Raw genomic sequence first — 6,005 nt, 5'->3', positions numbered from 1 at the left:
AGTATATGAGTGTAAACCGTTTGTGCCACTCAGGGACCTTCCTTCTGACTGTAGCAGAGAGATGTGACAATGGAAGTAGCGCCAAAGGGTCAGAGAGATAACATTGCGGGCTTTGAAGATGGGGGCCCCAGCCAAAGAACTCTGGCAGCCTCTAGAAGCTGGAAAGGCAAGGAAGCTCTCCCCCTAGAACTTCCAGAAAGGAACCTAGCCCTGTCGACACTGATTTTAGCTCAGTGAGTCCCATGTCTAACTTAACAGTTCTACAGAACTATAAGAGAATAAAATTGTGTTGTTGTAAGTTACAAAATTTATAGTAATTTGTTACAGCAGCAGTAGAAAACTAATACACTCCCCACATGAATTTATATATACCTAAGGTTTGAGAACCTCTGCTGTATAAATTCATTCAACCACATGGTTTCACATGATAGGTGGCCATGAATCAAAAACCTCTTTATTCTGGATCCTGGTGATGGCCTGCTTCATTCCCCGATTCAAATTCTGGAGGGTGAACAAATGAATAAATAAATCTCATTGGTGCAGTTATGCTGCCAGTTATGGTTTGGCTATCCTAGGTTAAGATTCCAGTCAGCCTTGGCCAGCGGGCCAGTCTCAGGGTATAAACAGGGCTCCCTGGGCTGGGCTGCCTCTGTAGGCAGAGATGGGGGAGGCCGTGTGACTGGCATCGGATACAAAGTCCAGTGGTTGTATAAGAGAAAGAGGAGTCAGGGAAGACTTCAGAGAGGAGATTGCTATGGGGTTGAGACCACAGCTAGAATGATGTGGGTTTTCCAGGACATGGAATTAGGTGGTGGAGGGATATTCCAGGAAATAAGAGAGCAGGACCCTTTGGGGACAGAAAGCAGAATGGTGTTGCTGGAGTAAAAAGTGTGGGAAGGAAGGGTCTGTCCGTGGGAACAGAAGGCAGGTCTCTGAGGGCTTTGTATTCATGCTGAGGTGCTGGCCCTAACTTGTGTGAAGTTTGATTGAGGGAGGCAAAAATTTGTTTGGCAGCACTTTGGAAGCTAGAGATTGGACAAGTCTGAAGATAAACAATCCTGCCCCTCACCCTCAGCTCTGAATTCCCTGAGGGAAGAGTCTGGATCTGCTTGAGGGCTTGGCAGGAGTGGGAATAGAGAGAAATGAGGGAGAGAAGGTTCCAGAAAAAAAGCTCAGATGCACAGAACTAAGACACAGTGGGGCCAGAAGCTGTAATTGGGATAGTTCTCTTTTGGAAAACATCGTTTTTGTTTTTTTTTTTTAAAGCTTCTCATCTTTGGCAGCTCTTAGAACCATGTCATGAGTTGAATTGTGTCCCCCAAAAAATAAGTGTCAACTTGGTTAGGCCATGATTCCCAGTATTGTGTGGTTGTCCTCCATTTTGTGATTATAATTTTATGTTAAAGAGGATTAGGGTGGGATTGTTACACCCTTACCAAGGTCACATCCTGATCCAATGTGAAGGGAGTTTCCCTGGGGTGTGGCCTGCATCACCTTTTATCTTACAAGAGGTGAAAGGGAAGCAAGCAGAGAGTTGGGGACCTCATACCACCAAGAAAACAATGCTGGGAACAGAACGCATCCTTTGGACTCAGGGTCATTGCATGGAGAAGCTCCTAGTCCAGGGGAAGATTGACGAGAAGGCTGACAGAGAATGTCTTCCCCTGGAGCTGATGCCCTGAATTTGGACTTCTGGCCTACTTTACTGTGAGGAAATAAATTTCTCTTTGTTAACACCATCCACTTGTGGTATTTCTGTTTTAACAGAACTAGGTGACTAAGACAGTGCTCTAGACAGATGCACCATGCCGACCCTCTGCTGCAAAGACCAGAAAAACTACATAAAACAGACATAAACATCTATCCTGGAACCCTAAGCATCAAAGTAAGTGATAAAGAACTAGATCAAAAACCAAATGGAAGAAGAAACTGAAGGAAAACAGCTAACAAGGTACAGTATCACCATGCTGGAACATAGCCAGCAACAACCCCAGATACGGAGTATGGGAAGGCAGCTTCACACAGCTCCCAGCAGGAGACAGTACACTCACCCCATATGCCACCATGGCTAGAGAGCCGCCACCCACTGCAGCCCTGGGTCTGCCCTGCCCCCACCCGCTTCTACTTTACCAATTTTATTTTTTTCCCCTTCATTTTGTTTCTCCCTCCCACCTAGCCCCATATATCACCTCCACCCCTTCCTGCCAGCCCCCACCATCCAGCCACAGATAGAGTGCCAATAGCACATCAGCCTGCCACTGCCCCCACCTGCCAGCCCCCACTGTGCCACCATTAATTTATTTTCTTTCTACTTCCCACCTAGCCCTGTATGCCACCTCTCTCCCTTCCTACTGGCCCCCAGGTCTGCCCTGCCGCCACCTACCCTTTTTTCTTTTGCTCTTCTTTCTCCCCTACCCGACAGCCCCATATACCACCCCCTCTTCCCACTGGCGCTTGTGCCACCATAACTAGAGTGCCCAGGTGCTCACGCCCACTGCTGAGTCAGGCTCACGCTGCCCCTCCCCTCCCACCACTCAACCAGCTGCTGAAGAGTGGGAAGCAAGCCATACCACTCTGTCCAACACCTGTGCCTACCTGGCAAGAGGCTGTGAGCACTCCCACACCACTGGACCAACACCAGTAAGCTGACAGCACCTACCCAGTCCACCCTCAACCACCTCACCAAACCAGTATACAGTGAAGAGGGCTCACCCTGCCTGCTGCAGCCATGCCCAACCAGACAAGGTGATGAGAGCTATCATGCCTACGAACAAGCAGCAAAGCATGCCTGGCCTGCCTGCCCTGACATATCAAAACAAAACAAAGAAGCATGATGAAACAAAAAAAAACACACAATGAATAAAAAAAAATAATACTTTAACGTCTCAGAGACAGCAGACAATATCAAAACATAAAAAAGCAAGTGGCCAAAATACTCAGATGACCTTCCAATAGAAGAAAAGGCAATGGAACTACCTGATAAGGATTTCAAAAGGCTAATATTTAGGGCTCTCCAAGAGATTAGGAAAGAGATTGAGGAAAACACAGACAAAACCAAAGGAAAAAAAAGACAAACTCACAGAAAACACAGACAAAACCAACAAAAACAGCCAAAATCGAGGAAAACACAGACAAAGCAATAGAAGAATTCAGGAAAATAATACCAGAACAAAATGTCAAAATTAGTAAACAATTAGAAATCATACAAAAACAGCAACTAAAAATCCAAAAGATAAACAACAAAATTTCAGAAATGAAAAACTCAATAGAAGGTTTTAGGAACAAATTTGAAATAACGGAAGACAGAATCAGTAAGATTGAAGACAAATCCATGGATGACACTTAGTTTAAGGAAAAATTAGAGATGAAGATGAAGAAAACCTAAGAATTATGTGGAACATGATCAAAAGCAAAAATCTGTGAGTGGTCAGAGTTCTGGAAGGAGAAAATGTAAAACACAGAGAAGATTTCTGAAGATTTGCTGGCAGAAAACTTCCCAAATATGAAAGATGAAAAGCTGACCATCAAAGAAGCTCAACAAAGTCTGATAGACGCCAGAAGAAAGTCCCCAAGATATATCATAATCACACTTGCCAAAACCAAAGAATCCTGAGAGCACCTCAAGGAAAACAAAAAGTCACTTACAGAGGGGAAACAATAAGACTAAACTCTGATTACTCAGCAGAAACCATGCAGGCAAGAAGGCAATGGGATGACACACATAAAACCTTGAAAGAACTGCCATCCAAAAATAATATATCCTAAAGAACTCTCTCTCAAATGAGATGGTGAAATTAAGACATTTCAAGATAAAGAGAATTCTTACGAGCAAAACCAAACTTATAAGAAATATTAAAGGGAGTCCTTTGGATAGAGAACCAACAACATCAAACAACCTGAGTCTAGAACACAGAACAGCATCATCCACACACCAACCCAGGTAAAGAACTCTCAATAATAAAATAAAGCTAAAAGATTTAAAACAGGGAAACAAAGACGTCAATCTGTAAATGACAACAATGTCAAAACAATAAAGGGGAATACACAACGTAGTTACAGAGCTTTGAAAGTCAAGGTAATATCAAGTAATAAAAGACTGGTTAAAACATAGATAAGGGTAAATTTCAAGGTAACCACAAAGAAAACAAACCTACTCATCAGAATAAAAAAGAAGAAAAAACACGAAGTCTCAGTAAACACAAAACCTATAATAATAAAAGAAAATCCATAAACAAAAGGAATTCAGCACAGGAAAGTACAAAGAAAATGTCAACACCACAAAAAAAAAGAAAAAGCACAATATGACAGCAATAAATTCATAATCATACTGAATATAAATGGCTTAAATGTACCTGTAAAGAACCAGAGAGTGGCAGAATGGATAAAAAAGCACGACCCATCAATATGCTGTCTACAAGAGACACACCTTAGACACAAAGGCATAAATATATTAAAAATCAAAGGATGGAAAAATACATCAAGCAAACAGTAACCAAAAAGGGGCGGGGGGGGGGCAATACTAATCTCATAAAATAGACTTTAAGGCAAAATCAACCATAAAAGACAAGGAAGGACATTTATATAATGACTAAAGAAACAATCCACCATGAGGACATAACCATAAATATCTACACACCCAAAAACAGGGCTCCAAAATACATAAAACAAACTCTAACAACACTGAAAAGAGAAATAGTTCCACAATAATAGTAGTAGACTTCAACACACCACTCTCGGTAAAGGACAGAACATCTAGAAAGAAACTCAACAAAGATATGGAAAACCTAAAGGCCAAAATCAACCACTTGACCTCAAAGACACTCTAACCAACAGCAGCATTTATTTGTCCATCTGTACATCCAGGTCTCTTGTAAGTCTCCAGCATGATGCATCACCCTTACATGCCTGGTCAAAAATGAAATTGGAAACACAGAGTATGACAGCCTTCTTTATATCCGATGTGCTCTGTAATGTCTACCTTGACTACCTCAAAATAAAATTATTCTTTGATCATCTGAAAAACAAAGAAAGCAAATTCTAAGAAGCTCCCAAGCCTGATTAAGCTCATTGGTGTCACCAAATACTGAAAATAGGTAATTAAAATAAAACAATACCAAACTGCAAAATAAGCATAAGGAAGTTTAACAAAATTCTGATTTTGCCATTTTTTAAATATCAAATTCTTTGCAAAGAAATATTTTGGTGCCCAGCTTGGCCTTGCAATTTGGGTCTGAAGCCTATTTAGCCAGCAGGTAGTGTCTCCCTGGTAGCAGCTGGGAAAGGGTGAATGCAGGGTGAGGTCTCGGTCAGACACCACAGCAGCGTCAGGTCCAGGCTGGCAGAGTGAGGCAAGTTCACATATGGGGGCTGGGATCTGTGCCTGCATCCTTTGAGGTCAGGGAAGGTAGGCTACACAATAGACCTGTGGGCAACATGTTAGTGGCCACGCTGAGGGATCCCCACCCATGCTATGAAGAGGTCCAGGCTGCAGCTGCTGAAGGACCCAGACCCCTCCCAGCTAGGCTAGGTGAGGGCTGGCAGCCTAGACCGGGCAGTTAGTTGAGAAGAAATTGGAAGTAGGAAGTCTTTTGGTCTATACTTTGGACTTTTCTTTGGAAATGAAGGGTAGATTGATTTTGTTCTATGGAAACCCAGGACTAAGACAAAGAGTGAGGGTTATGATGTCAGTGGGGACACTTTGGACAGAGAAATGAGCAGACTGCCTTATACTAGATCCCATCCCCTTCCCTCATTTTAACCTGAAGCAAGGAGGGAAGAGATTTCCAGCATGAGATCTCAGTTCCTGGGGGGAACAGCTATTCCCCCAGCCTTACTATTTGCTGAAACAAATGTTTAGCTTAAATCGTATTAGAAATTTTAAATCTACCCAGGCAGGGAGGGTTTTGCTTTGGAAACCATAAGGAATTGATTACATCAGTTGGGATTTTCTGTTTTCCTTATGAGTGACACTCATACATTATAAATAGTTCTTTATTATGAGTGTA

Source organism: Loxodonta africana, chromosome 13 (assembly GCF_030014295.1).
Source record: "Loxodonta africana isolate mLoxAfr1 chromosome 13, mLoxAfr1.hap2, whole genome shotgun sequence".
NCBI classification, from domain to species: Eukaryota; Metazoa; Chordata; class Mammalia; order Proboscidea; family Elephantidae; genus Loxodonta; species Loxodonta africana.
The sequence above is the reverse complement of the archived record's forward strand: the minus strand, read 5'-3'. Positions refer to the sequence as shown.